Source organism: Moschus berezovskii, chromosome 17 (genome assembly GCF_049115385.1).
Source record: "Moschus berezovskii isolate FMDL1 chromosome 17, NW_MosBer_1.0, whole genome shotgun sequence".
Classification (NCBI taxonomy): Eukaryota; Metazoa; Chordata; class Mammalia; order Artiodactyla; family Moschidae; genus Moschus; species Moschus berezovskii.
Window position 1 is genome coordinate 31,585,352 of NC_142476.1, and position 15,711 is coordinate 31,601,062.

Sequence of the window (15,711 nt, forward strand, 5' to 3'; positions counted from 1 at the left end):
GAACCCAGGTCTACCACATTGCAGGTGGATTCTTTACCATCTGAACCACCAGGGAAGCCCCCAAATTTCATATACGTAAATGTAAATAAAATGGTTATATGGTTTATATATCCATTAGGCCACATTCCTTGAGGTAGAAAACTACCTGTTTATTCTTCTGTCCTCTGAGCCTGAACCTAGTCCAATGCCTGGCACTTAGTACATAGACTCTCATTAAATCTTTTTGGAAGAATTATTTTTTAAAATATTTGTTTATTTATTTGGTTGTGCTGGGTCTTTGTTGCGGCACTTTGGATCTTCAGTCTTTCTTGCAGCATGTGGCATTAGTTGTAGCATTCAAACTCTTAGTTGCAGCATGTGACATGGAATCTAGATCCCTGACCAGAGATTGAATGGGAATGCAGAGTCTTAGCCCACCAGGGAAATCCCTGGAATAATTTCTCAAAGAAATTATGGAACATTTTAGTGGATAGATCATTTTGATTAGTTCTTCATAAGTATGTTACTGATAGTAATGGTGTTTTGAGTAACTAGAGTAAAAGGAATTGATATGTGACCTTGTTCTCCCCAACAGTGCTTTGTAATAATGAGCACCCAATTGATGCTTCTGAACTATGGTTTTGGTGAAGACTCTTGAGAGTCTGTTGGACTGCAAGGAGATCCAATCTGTCAGTCCTAAAGAAAATCAGTCCTGAACACTCACTGGAAGGACTAATGCTGAAGTTGAAGCTCCAATACTTTGGCCACCTGATGCGAAGAACTAACTCATTGGAAAAGAACCTGATGCTGGGAAAGACTGAAGGCAGGAGGAGAAGGGGATGACAGAGGATGAGATGGTTGGATGGCATCACCAACTTGATAGACATGAGACTGAGTAAACTCCAGGAGTTGGTGATGGACAGGGAAGCCTGGCATGCTGCAGTCCATGGGGTCGCCAAGAGTCGGACACGACTGAGCGACTGAACTGAACTGAATACAGATTTAATTGAATGAGAAGCTTTTAAAAAAAAAAGCATTGTGAGGGGTACAGAGCTGTATATGACATGGTTTGATAAAAAATTTTAAAATGTCATATACAGCTCTGTACCCCTCACAATGCTTAAAAAAAAAAATAGGGCTTCACAGGTGACTCAGACAGTAAAGAATCTGCCTGCAATGTTATAGACCCAGGTTCAATCCCTGGGTCAAGAAGATCCCCTGGAGAAGGAAGTAGCAACCCGCTCCAGTATTCTTGCCTGGGAAATCCCATCGACAGAGGAGACTGACGGGCTGTGGTTCATGGGGTGGCAAAGAGTCAGACATGACTGAGCGACTAACTTTATAAAAATATACGTAACCAGAGACTCCACTTCCCTAGTCCCCAAGCTTGGGGTTTACTCGTGCCCTCATTTTTCCTCAGAGTGTGGATACTGGATCCTAGTAGTCTAGGATGCTTAGAGAATACAGGGTTCTCAGTGCACAGAATTTCTTGCTGCTGTCATATGAATGGAATGCTGACAGTAAATGGCAGCTGGCTTCTACAGAGTGCTGGCGGGTCCTCTATTCTGGCTTCTGCCAAGGCATTGGCAGGATGCTTGTTCAGAACAAGCTCCTCTAGCTGCCTGCACTACTGCCTTATGGGCCATAATCTGGCCCTTGACCCAGAATCAGGATGTGCTGAAGTGTTTGCCCCTTTATGGACCCAAGGCTCTGGCTAATTTTACTCTTTTCCTCTTTAGAAGCCTGGCAAGTTACTTCTAAATTTAGCTCCAAATAGAAAAAGACATTGTTTTTCTAGCCCGAAATTCCAGCCAAGCCTTCATCCTCATGACCATCTTCTAAGTCTCTGGGCCCCACAGGAAAGGAGAAATAGCTCTTTATTTATATTTATTGGCTCGCCTCCCCGTACCCTCCTTGGTTCCCACTATAGGAGTCAAAGAGTGGACAGCAACTACTTTTTGGCAGACAAGTAGGAGAGAGTCTAGCTTGGATATGACGAGCCCCCTGACTGCATTTTTTCTACTGTTTCATGAGCCTTCCAGCCTCTTTTCTCCATCTTGGGTCCTCTGAGACAGAGCTTCTATCAGTGTTGGGATACTCTTTTCTCTGGGCTCACCTTTGTTTCTTGAAAACTTAAATGCCTTAGCTTTTATGGTTCATCCTTCTATAAATACCCACCTTTTCCAGAGCGAATAAAAGCACAGACATAGCTGGGCAGTTCCTTCTGGTCTTAAAAGTCTTTGATGATTACTTCCAGACAAATTTCAGAGCTGCTGACATTCCCAGTTGATTGCAGGCACCTTAGAGTGAGTCTTGATGGTGCTTTCAAAAGGATTGTTTCTTATTTTCCTCTTTCAGAAGTAGTGCCCTTAATTCTAGAAATCTTGGAGGCAATTTTCATAGCTTTAGCCTACATCTCTGCCCTTCACTAAGAGCAGTGTCTTTGATGACTTGATTTCCCCATGGCATCCATTGGAGATAAATTTTTGGAGCAAAGCCCCCAAACGTGTATGATATCTTAATAATTTTGAATCTGGAGACTCCCTTTCCTCTGAGTCTAGTCTTAAAAACTTTTTGAACAGAGAGATCTGACAAGTTTCTATATTCTGAAAAAGAATTTTTTTTGTCTTAAAGATCACTTCATGGCAAATAGATGAGGAAACAGTGGAAACAGTGGCTGACGTTATTTTTCTAGGCTCCAAAATCACTGCAGATGGTGATTGCAGCCATAAAATTAAAAGACTCTTACTCCTTGGAAGGAAATTTATGACCAATCTAGACAGCATATTAAAAAGCAGAGACATTACTTTGCCAACAAAGGTCTGTCTAGTCAAGGCTATGGTTTTTCCCAGTGGTCATGTATGGATGTGAGAGTTGGATTATAAAGAAAGCTGAGTGCTGAATAATTGATGCTTTTGAACTGTGGTGTTGGAGAAGACTCTTGAAAGTCCCTTGGACTGCAAGGAGATCCAACCAGTCCATTCTAAAGGAGATCAGTCCTGGGTGTTCGTTGGCAGGACTGATGTTGAAGCTGAAACTCCACTACTTTGGCCACCTCATGCGAAGAGTTCACTCATTTGAAGAGACCCTGATGCTGGGAAAGATTGAGGGCAGGAGGAGAAGGGGCCGACAGAGGATGAGATGTCTGGATGGCATCACCTACTCGATGGACATGGGTTTGAGTGAACTCCGGGAGTTGGTGATGGACAGGGAGGCCTGGCATGCTGTGATTCATGGGGTCGTGGAGAGTCGGACATGACTGAGCGACTGAACTGAACTGAACTGATGATTTCATTTATACGTCATTCTAGAAAAGGCAGAGGTAGTAGGGACAGAAAACATGTCAGTGGATGCAAGGGACTGACAAGGCTCAGGGGAGGGACCGATTACAAGAAGATAGGGCAGTTTTTTGGGAGATGGGAAGAAATGTTCTATATCTTGATTTTGGTGGTAGTTCAATGACTCAGAACTCACAGAACTGTACTAGTGTACAGTGTTAGTAAAGAATGTTTTTTCATATATAATTATGATTTTTTTAAATGGAGAAAACTGTTTTGCCCAACTGCTTTTAAGAAACTACAAACACTTCACCACATTTATAAAGATATTTCCTACCTGGGGTCATCAATAACATTTAGGGCACCATTGCTGGAACACTTTGTTGATATCTGCTGCTGCTGCTAAGTCACTTCAGTTGTGTCCAACTCTGTGCAACCCCATAGACGGCAGGCCACCAGGCTCCCCCGTCCCTGGATTCTCCAGGCAAGAACACTGGAGTGGGTTGCCATTTCCTTCTTGAATGCATGAAAGTGAAAAGTGTTGATATCTAGTCCATTTTGAATATCTGCTTCTTTTGCAAGACTTTAGCAGTTTGTTTAAAATTTTATTTCTTTCTTTCCTGGGAATGGAAAGGTCATTCCAGACAATACCCTCAAATTCTGGAAATCATTATTTCTATAACAGGCTAAATGACCTTTCCTATAGGTTATTATAACATGGGCATATCTCTGATGGCTTGTCCAAGCTTAGGTTAATTTGAGTTTTCTTGTATACCAAGACTTGCCACAGTCCATGCAAGGAGATCAAACCAGTCCATCCTAAAGGAAATCAGTTCTGAATATTTAATGGAAGGACTGAAGCTGAAGCTGAAGCGCCAATACTTTGGCCACCTGATGCAAAGGATTGACTCATTAGAAAAGACACTGATGCTGGGAAAGATTGAAGGCAGGAGGAGAAGGGGATGACAAAGGATGAAATGGTTGGATGGCATCACTGAGTTGATAGACATGAGTTTGAGCAAGCTCTGGGAGATGGTGATGGACAGGGAAGCTAGGTGTGCTGCAGTCCGTGGAGTCACAAAGAATTGGACTTTGACTGAGTGACTCAACTGAACTGATGTTTCAAGAAGAGTGCTGTTACTTTTTAGAAATCTCAGGGGTCTGAGTTAGAAACTTTAGAAACTACCTTCTGTATATTACACAAACTCTCCGGGGATGGAGATCACAAAGAAGAAGTTAATATCATGTCCTCTCTTCTGCATATTCTGCCAAGCACTCTGTATTTGAAGGCAAATAGCTTAGAATCCTCTCAAACTCAGACTAATCCAATCTCTAGTTTCTATCTACCATATTAGCAGGGACTTTAAGTATCTCACCCATCCATGTGCTCTAATCTATCTGCAGCATCATAGTCACTGTCTAAAAAACACTCAGTACTTCCCACTTGGGGAATTTCAGTTGGTCCATAGTACAAGTATATGCTAAATGGAAATTCATAAATATCCTGGGATAAGGCTGCTGGTAATGGAATTTATTGTCTCCATGAACACGTGATCCAAAGATTGCCCTATTTTTTCATCTGCCAAAATAAATTACACTAGTTCCAAACCCACTTACCAGGAAGTCTAGAATTGCTATCTCTTTAGGCTTCCTCCTCCCTCTGAATTTTCAATTAACTCAAGGCCTTAAGGAGTTCAAAAGGTCAGTCTGACACTGTTCCTGTGACAAAGACTGTTAGCTGATCATCAAAACTAGGATTATTAGATTTGGCATGTAAAAAATATAAGATGCCCAAATATTGCACGGGACACACTTATACTAAAAAATAAATATTGTTAATTTGAAATTTAAACTTAACTATATTTTATTTGGCAGCCTCACAATAACCATTTCTTCTCTCTGGATATACAGTGCTACTCTATTTCCCAGCTTCCCTTGCAGTTAGGTGGGGTCATGTGACTGAGTTCTAGCCATAAAAGCCCCTTAAGCACAATCCTTGTTTCTCTTTTTCTTTCTAGCTGGCTGGGGAATCCATCTGGTAAAGAGGATGGAGCAGTAGTATGGAAGGAATCTGGGTACCTATCACAATGTGGGTAGAAGCTGCCCAGGAGAATCACCAAGGACAGCCATGTGCCATAAATCCTGAACACTGCATAAACTGTTGTTTTTATTGTTAAGCCACTGAAATCAAACATTTATTTATTACAGCAGTTTTACCTTAACCAATACAGATCTTTAGTATCTTGAAATGGATGAAATACCATTGTCGTCTGCTCAGCTGCTGTAATAGAGGACCATAGACTAAGTGGCTTATAAACAACAGAGATTTACTTCTCACAGCTTCAGAGACTGTGAAGTCCGAGATCGGGGTGCTGGCAGATTCCGTGTCTGGTAAGGCTCTGCTTCCTAGTTCATAGAAGGCCATCTTTTTGCTGTGTCTTCACATAATAGAAAGGGGAAGGGATTTCTCTGGGGTCTCATTTAAAAGGGCATATAGCCCATTCATTAGCACTCTATAGCTGTCATAACAAAACCCTAAAATTTGTGACAACCTTAGTGGATCAGCAGTGGGAAGTAAGAAAACAGGTATTATAAACCTAGGAAAATAGAGATGCATATTATGTACTAACAGAAGATTTGATAGGGTGTCACTTGAAATAACTTAGAAGGATGACTGTGTGATTAAATGAATTTATGATTCTGGGGCAGAGGGGTTTTAATCTTTTCATCTCTTTCTCTTTTTCGGCTTTCTTCTTTCCATCCTTCCTTCATCTTCTCTTTTTGGTACCAAGTAACCCTTTGGCAGTTTGGTGAAGCTGACAGACCCCTTTTCAGAGTAATATCTTAAAATTTTGTTTAGTTTTTTGGCTGTGCCGGATCTTCACTGATGTGTGGGCTTTTCTCTAATTGTGGTGAGGGGGGCTACTCTCTAGTTGCATTGCATGGGCTTCTCATTACAGTGGTTTTTCGTGTTGCAGAGCACGAGCTCTAAGGCTGGTGGGCTTCAGTGGTTGCAGCTCCTGGGCTCTAGAGCACAGGCTCAATAATTGTGGTTCACGGGCTTAGCTGCTCCATGGCATGTGGGATCTTCCCAGACCAGGGACTGAACCCACGTCTCCTGCCTTGGCAGGTGAATGGTTTACCACTGAGCCCCCAGGGAAGCCCCAGAGTAATATTTTTAAATGTATAAAATAAAATGTGTACAAGAATACCAAGTGTATTGATAAATGCTTATCAAAATACTTTCAAAAAACAAAGATATGACACAGTAACATAGTCGCATCTTTCTTAATCCATTAAGTATCTAGAAAAAGAAAGTGAGAAAGTAAAGTCGCTCAGTCATGTCTCTTTGCGACTGTCGTCGCCTACCAGGCTCTTCCATCCATGGAATTTTCCAGGCAAGAGTACTGGAGTGGGTTGCCATTTCCTTCTCCAGAGGATCTTCCCAACCCAGGGATCGAATCCAGGTCTCCTGCATTGCAGGCAGATGCTTTACCATCTGAGCCACCAGGGAAGCTCATCAGCAGGCGCCTGAACAGGACTTAAACCCTGGACCCTCAGATGAAAATTCTGATGCTCTACCGACTGAAGTATCTAGGTGCCCAGATATTTGATCAAACATTCTGGGTGTGTCTGTGAGGGTGTTTCTGGATGATATTAGTATTTGAATCAGTAGACAAGCAAAGCAGATGGACCTCCCAATGTAGGTAGGCCTCATCCAATCCGGTGGAGGCCTGATCAGCACAAAAATGCTGAGTAAGTGAGAATTCATTTACTCTCTGCCTGACTGTCTTCACGCTGGGACATTGGTCTTTTGTCTTGGGACTCAGACTCAGGCTGGAACTTAACCCTTGGATCTCCTGGATCTCAAGTCTCCAGATGCAGAATAGAACTATACCATTAGCTCTCCTGTGTCTCCATCCTGCCAACAGCATTTCTTGGGACTACCATAATTTCAAAGTAGTGATGAGTATAAACAATATCTTGAGATATGTTACAACATGTATGCAACAACTATAATATTATATGAAAATGTTGTTGCTGTTCAGTTGCTAAGTTGTATCCCACTCTTCGTCCTTCACTATCTCATGGAGTTTGCTCAAACTCATATATATTGAGTCAGTGATGCCATCCAACTATCTCATCCTCTGTCATCTTCTTCTCCTGCCCTCAATCTTTCCCAGTATCAGGGTCTTTTCCAATAAATTGGCTCTTTGCATCAGGTGGCCAAAGTATTGGAGCTTTAGCTTCAGCATTAGTCCTTCCAATTCATAATCAGGGTTGATTTCCTTTTAGGATTGACAGATTTGATCTCCTTGCTGTCCAAGGGACTCTCAAAGTCTTCTCTAGCACCACAGTTCGAAAGGATGAATTCTTTGGCACTCAGTCTTCTTAGCCAGCTTTTTCACTCTCCTATTTCACCCTCATCAAGAGACTCTAGTTCCTCTTCACTTTTTGCATTACAGTGGTATCATCTGCAGATCTGAGATTTCTGATATTTCTCCTAGCAATCTGGATTCCAGGTGTGATTCATCCAGTCTGGCATTTCACATGATGTACTCTGCATATAAGTTAAATAAACAGGGTGACAATATACAGCCTTGACATACTCCTTTCCCAATTTTGAAACAGTCCATATTATATGAACCAAGTGTTATATGAAAATACCTGGCACATAAGTCACAGGTGTTGCTAATACTACTGTGATTTGTTGCCTACATTCATAATGAATAAAGGAAATGCTAACTTTCAGTTGGGGGTTAGTGATACAGCCACTATGGAGACCAATATGGAGGTTTCTTCAAAAACTAAAAACAGAGCTACCGTATGACCATACAATCCAACTCCTGGGCACGAATCAGGAGAAAAACATGGTCCGAAATCATACATGCACCCCAATGTTCATCGCAGCGCTGTTTACAATATCCAAGACACGGAAACAACCTAAATGTACACTGACAGAGGCACTGATAAAGGACATGGGTACATATATTCAACAGAACATTAGTCAGCCATTAAAAAGGGTGCAATAACACTATTTGCAGCAAAACGGATGGGCCTAGAGATTGTCGTACCAAGTGAAATAGTCAGAGAAGGAGAAATACTGTATAACATCCCTAATATATGGAATCTAAAAAAAAAAAATACAAATGAACTTATTTACAACGCAGAAACAAACTCACAGACTTAGAATGAACTTATGGGGGTGGGGGAAGGATGGGGAAAAGGGATAGTTAGGGAGTTTGGGATTAACATGTACACACTGTTATATTTTAAATGGATAACCAGCAAGGACCTACTATATAGCACAGGGAACTCTGCTCAATGTTATGTGGCATCCTGGATTTGAGGGGATTTGGGGGAGAATGGAATGGGTGAATTTAACTCAGATGACCATTATATCTACTACTGTGGGCAGGAATCCCTTAGAAGAAATGGAGTAGCCATCATGGTCAACAAAAGAGTCCGAAATGCAGTACTTGGATGCAATCTGAAAAACGACAGAATGATTTCTGTTCGTTTCCAAGGCAAACCATTCAATATTACAGTAATCCAGGCCTATGCCCCAACCAGTAATGCTGAAGAAGCCGAAGTTGAACGGTTCTATAAAGACCTACAAGACCTTTTAGAACTAACACCCAAAAAAGATGTCCTTTTCATTATAGGGGACTGGATGCAAAAGTAGGAAGTCAAGAAACACCTGGAGTAACAGGCAAATTTGGCCTTGGAGCACGGAATGAAGCAGGGCAAAGGCTAATAGAATTTTGTCAAGAGAACGCACTGGCCATAGCACACACCCTCTTCCAACAACACAAGAGAAGACTCTACAAATGGACATCACCAGATGGTCAACACCGAAATCAGACTGATTATATTCTTTGCAGCCAAAGATGGAGAAGCTCTAAACAGTTAGCAAAAACAAGACCAGGAGCTGACTGTGGCTCAGATCATGAACTCCTTATTGCCAAATTCAGACTGAAATTGAAGAAAGTAGGGAAAACCACTAGACCGTTCAGATATGACCTAAATCAAATCCCTTATGATTATACAGTGGAAGTGAGGAATAGATTTAAGGGACTAGATCTGATAGATAGAGTGCCTGATGAACTCTGGACGGAGGTTCGTGACATTGTAAAGGAGACAGGTACCAAGACCATCCCCATGGAAAAGAAATGCAAAAAAGCAAAATGGCTGTCTGAGGAGGCCTTACAAATAGCTGTGAAAAGAAGAGAAGCGAAAAGCAAAGGAGAAAAGCAAAGATATAAGCATCTGAATGCAGAGTTCCAAAGAATAGCAAGGAGAGATAAGAAAGCCTTCCTCAGTGATCAATGCAAAGAAATAGAGGAAAACAACAGAAAAGGAAAAACAAGAGATCTCTTCAAGAAAATTAGAGATTCCAAGGGAACATTTCATGCAAAGATGGGCTCGATAAAGGACAGAAACGGTATGGACCTAACAGAAGCAGAAGAGATTAAGAAGAGGTGGCAAGAATACACAGAAGAACTGTACAAAAAAGATCTTCACGACCAAGATAGTCACGATAACGTGATCACTGACCTAGAGCCAGACATCTTGGAATGTGAAGTCAAGTGGGCCTTAGAAAGCATCACTACGAACAAAGCTAGTGGTGGTGATGGAATTCCAGTTGAGCTGTTTCAAATCTTGAAAGATGATGCTGTGAAAGTGCTGCACTCAATATGCCAGCAAATTTGGAAAACTCAGCAGTGGCCACAGGACTGGAAAAGGTCAGTCTTCATTCCAATCCCAAAGAAAGGCAATGCCAAAGAATGCTCAAACTACCGCACAATTGCACTCATCTCACACGCTAGCAAAGTGATGCTCAAAATTCTCCAAGCCAGGCTTCAGCAATATGTGAACCGTGAACTCCCAGATGTTCAAGCAGGTTTTAGAAAAGGCAGAGGCACCAGAGATCAAATTGCCAACATCCGCTGGATCATGGAGAAAGCAAGAGAGTTCCAGAAGAGCATCTATTTCTGCTTGATTGACTATGCCAAAGCCTTTGACTGTGTGGATCACAATAAACTGTGGAAAATTCTGAAAGAAATGGGAATCCCAGACCACCTGACCTGCCTCTTGAGAAACCTGTATGCAGGTCAGGAAGCAACAGTCAGAACTGTACATGGAACAACAGACTGGTTCCAAATAGGAAAAGAAGTGTGTCAAGGCTGTATATTGTCACCTTGCTTATTTAACTTATATGCAGAGTACATCATGAGGAACGCTGGGCTGGAAGAAGCACAAGCTGGAATCAAGATTGCTGGGAGAAACATCAATAACCTCAGATATGCAGATGACACTACCCTTATGGCAGAAAGTGAAGAGGAACTCAAAAGCCTCTTGATGAAAGTGAAAGAGGAGAGTGAAAAGGTTGGCTTGAAGCTCAACATTCAGAAAACAAAGATCATGGCATCTGGTCCCATCACTTCATGGGAAATAGATGGAACAACAGTGGAAACAGTGTCAGACTTTATTTTGGGGGGCTCCAAAATCACTGCAGATGCTGATTGCAGCCATGAAATTGAAAGACGCTTGCTCCTTGGAAAGAAAGTTATGACCAACCTTGATAATATATTAAAAAGCAGAGACATTACTTTGCCAACAAAGGTCCGTCTAGTCAAGGCTATGGTATTTCCCGTGGTTATGTATGGATATGAGAGTTGGACTGTGAAGAAAGCTGATCGTCGAAGAATTGATGCTTTTGAACTGTGGTGTTGGAGAAGACTCTTGAGAGTCCCTTGTACCGCAAGGAGATCCAACCAGTCCATTCTAAGGGAGATCGATCTTGGATGTTCATTGGAAGGACTGATGCTAAAAATGAAACTGCAATACTTTGGCCACCTCATGCGACGAGTTGACTCACTGGAAAAGACTCTGATGCTGGGAAAGGTTGGGGGCGGGAGGAGAAGGGGACGACAGAGAATGAGATGGCTGGATGGCATCACTGACTCTGTGGGCATGAGTTTGAGTGAACTCCAGGAGTTGGTGATGGACAGGGAGGCCTGGCGTGCTGTGATTCATGGGGTCGCGGAGAGTCGGACACGACTGAGCGACTGAACTGAACTGAACTGGGGGAGAATGGACACATGTTTATGTATGACTGAGTTCCTTTGTTGTCCTACTTGAAACTATCACAGCACTGTTAATCAGCTATACTCTAATATAAAATAAAAACTTTTAAAAAAGATATAATTTGTTTCCCATGTTGGTGGACACTTTGGTGCTCTGCCCAATCTCCCCAGATCCTTTTTAGGGGTTCCATCTTGCTAATTCCACAGTTTCTATTACCTTTGCTTTACCAGTTTTCACTTGAGATTTATTTCAGAGCACTATCCTTGGGCTACTATAGCCCTTTGTCTACAGATGTAGAAATTTGGGAATGCTTGTGTGTTCCAGTTCCCAAGGGCCAATCATAGTCATTGACAGGTGAGGATGTATGACAGCCCAGTTTCTTCGCTTTGGGAATGTAACGTATGCTCCAGGGGGATCAAGCTGAGGCTGAAACTTTGCCTAAAATTTCATTCTATCATTATTCCACTTTTCCCTCATTCCTGGTTCAGTTCAGTTCAGTTCAGTCACTGAGTTGTGTCCGACTCATTGCAACCCCATGAATCACAGCACTCCAGGCCTACCTGTCCATCACCAACCCCCGGAGTTCACTCAAACTCATGTCCATCGAGTCGGTGACGCCATCCAGCCATCTCATCCTCTGTTGTCCCCTTCTCCTCCTGCCCCCAATCCCTCCCAACATCAGAGTCTTTTCAAATGAGTCAACTCTTTGCATGAGGTGGCCAAAGTATTGGAGTTTCAGCTTTAGCATCAGTCCTTCCAACGAACACCCAGGACTGATCTCCTTTAGAATGGACTGGTTGGATCTCCTTGCAGTCCAAGGGACTCTCAAGAGTCTTCTCCAACACCACAGTTCAAAAGCATCAATTCTTCGGTGATCAGCTTTCTTCACAGTCCAACTCTCACATCCATACATGACTATTGGAAAAACTATAGCCTTGACTAGATGGACCTTTGTTGGCAAAGTAATGTCTCTGCTTTTTAATATGCTAGCTAGATTGGTCATAACTTTCCTTCCAAGGAGTAAGCGTCTTTTAATTTCATGGCTGCAATCATTATCTACAGTGATTTTGGAGCCCCCAAAAATGAAGTCTGACACTGTTTCCACTGTTTCCCCATCTATTTCTCATGAAGTGATGGAACCAGATGCCATGATCTTAGTTTTCTGAATGTTGAGCTTCAAGCCAACTTTTTCACTCTCCTCTTTCACTTTCATCAAGAGGCTGTTTAGTTCCTCTTCGCTTTCTGCCATAAGGGTGGTGTCATCTGCATATCTGAGGTTATTGATATTTCTCCCGGCAATCTTGATCCAGCTTGTACTTCTTCCAGCCCAGCATTCCTCATGATGTACTCTGCATGCAAGTTAAATAAGCAGGGTGACAATATACAGCTTTGACGTACTCCTTTTCCTATTTGGAACCAGTCTGTTGTTCCATGTCCAATTCTAACTGTTGCTTCCTGACCTGCATATAGGTTTCTCAAGAGGCAGGTCAGGTAGTCTGGTATTCCTGTCTCTTGAAGAATTTTCCACAGTTTATTGTGATCCACACAGTCAAAGGCTTTGGCATGGTCAATAAAGCGAAATAGATGTTTTTCTGGAACTTTCTTGCTTTTTCCATGATCCAACAGATGTTGGCAATTTGATCTCTGGTTCCTCTGCCTTTTCTAAAACTACCTTGAACATCTGGAAGTTCACAGTTCACATATTGCTAAAGCCTGGCTTGGAGAATTTTGAGCATTACTTTACTAGCATGTGAGATGAGTGCAATGTGTGGTAGTTTATCACTTGCACATGAATCCTCATTTCAGGGTTTGCTTCCAGAGATCTTGACTTAATACACCATCCAAGTTACGAATCCATGGGTCAAGAATCCCTGCTCTAGGGAGAGTGGTTAGAAAGAATTTGAATGCTAGTATATTTTGAGTTTTAACTTTCTGCTCTCAGCAAGTTATTCTTTTTTTTTTTTTTCCTGGAAGCTGAAGTCTTCTTTTATTGACAGAATCCACAGAACATGTGAGGCAGAGTTGGCCACAAGGTCCCAACATAGCACATTCTGACATTCAAATTAGACTTATTTAAATGTGGCTCCTTTTGATTCCTACAACTTTGTACTATGATGATTATCTGTACACAGGGATTCTAAATTGAAACAACCTTACTCACATCATTATTATCACTCAATTTTTGGAGACTAACAGCTTGGTCCAATTTTTTTAAAAAGGTTAATAGGCTAAAAGACAAAAAAAAAAAAAGTCAACTAAGTATCAGGCCTAGTCGAGAATGGCTTAACTTTATTCATTCTCTTCTTTGAACATTTTACTTAAGTGTTTTATTAGAACTACTAGCTCAGGGTTTCCACCACGAGCATCAATTTGTTTATAGGCTTTAGATTCAAGCTCTTTAAGAGTATTCCAAGTGTATTCGAAGGAACCTACATTCTTAAGGTAATGTACACAGTATTTTTTAATATCTATGTTTTCGGTTCTCTGGCGCAAGATATTCTGCACCTGGGTGCTTTCCGGCCTCGACCAGATAGCATGAATAGTTGGGAATGAGAACTTTCCCTCTGTTAGATCTTCACAAAAGCTTTTGTTTTCACTGTATTCTTTGGAGTGAAGATTAGCGTAATCATTCCTAATTTGGAAAAAGAGCCCAAGTGTATCAAGTAGTGGTTTTAAATCTTCTTTGTAATCAGAAAACAATTGCATGAGACCTACTGCTAATCCAAATAGTCCACCTGTCTTTTGCAGCACCATTGCTTTATATTCTTCTTCGGTGGTACAAGTGTAATTATCCCTCCAGTAGATATCTAGGCCTTGTCCCTGATGGAGTTCTGAAAGCTGGCGGGTAAAGAGCTTTACTGCATCTGGGTGATTGAGGGTTCAGACTTTCTCTAGGCCAAGAAAATATACATAATTGGCAGAACTGATGACAGATGGAATTCCATAGATACTGTGTGCCACTGGAAAGCCACGTCGGAGTTTTGAGTTGTCTTCAGTATCATCGATGAGTAAACTGGCCTTATGCAACATTTCTGTCACTTCAATGATAATCTGTAGCTTGTCTTCTGGAACTTTTAGCCAATGATTAAACGCCTGCGAAAGTTTGGTTCTCACTTGTTTACCTTTCCTCCAGCTGTGGTGAGCGGGGGCTACTCTCCAGTTGTGGTGTGCAGGCTCCTCGTTTTGTTGACCCCTCCTGTTGCTGAGCACGGGCTCCAGGGCACGAGGGCTTCCGGAGCTGCAGTTACAGTGCTCCGGAGCACAGCTCAGTAGTTCCGGTACATGGGCTCAGTCGCTCTGCAGCACTGTTATCTTCCCAGATCAGGGATCGAACCCACATCTCCTGCACTGGCGAGTGGATTCTCTACCACTGAGCCACCAGGGAAGCCCAAGTGTGCACTGGTAACTGAAGTAAGTACTTGTAAGTTTCTAGAAGAATTCTTTGGACGGTTTCTTGAGTCTTCTCCATTGTTTTCAAATTTCAAAGCTGATGGTTCGAGGATGATATCACAACTTTCACGCAGCGGGTCCGGGAGTAAGCTGTACCCAGTATCAGCTTCCCACCTTATAGTTCAGAGTAAGGGTCCCTCCGATGCCTACATGAATACTTCCCCCTATTTCACGACAGAACTCTCCGCCCTCCTCGGCCACCGGCGACTCTGAGCAAGTTATTATTCTTGAGAGAGATGGGCGTAGGTTAGAACTGAGCTGATCTCAATTCAGACAGAGGTCAAAGAGGATGAGGAAAGCCCAGATACCATGAACTTTATCGGTCTGGGAAATCCTACTGCTTCTCGATTCCAAATATCAAAGGATAAGATAGTAAAAGCCTTGAGCGAAAAAGGCTCAGTGAGACTGTTGAGTAAATAACATGATAGCTGTGTGGCAACTAGGTAATTAAGGATGTTGTCTTCTCTGCCAACCCTTAAGGTAACTATCTTTTAGGTGAAAGAGCAAATCATGAAGTAAAGAAGCAAAGAAGATGACCCTGAAAACTGCATCTAGACATGGTTTCCAAATTTAGCAAATAAAAACACTGGAAACCCAATATTTTATCTGGCAACCCTAGGTCAGGTAAAAACTTTGGAAGTAGTTACTGGCACCTGAGTCTTTCTGAAAGCAATATATCAGAACATCCAAGTTTTTGAGGGAATTATATTGATAAAGAACCCACAAGCCTAGTCTACAAAGCTTTCGCCTATCCAGGAAGTTTAATTTTTTTAATTAATTTCTATTTTAGTATAGTTGCTTTTCTTCCCCAATGGCTCAGCGGTAAAGAAACTTCCTGCATTGTAGGAGACTCAGGAGATGCAGATTTGATCCCTAGGTTGGGAAGATTCCCTGGAGGAGATCTGCCAACCCA

At 42.1% G+C, this 15,711-nt stretch overlaps 1 pseudogene; it reads right to left on the reverse strand.

The window, feature by feature from the left end:
- Positions 1–13,437: 13,437 nt before the first annotated feature.
- LOC129551062 (geranylgeranyl pyrophosphate synthase-like) lies at positions 13,438–14,971 on the reverse strand (annotated as a pseudogene).
- Between the last annotated feature and the right edge of the window lie 740 nt (positions 14,972–15,711).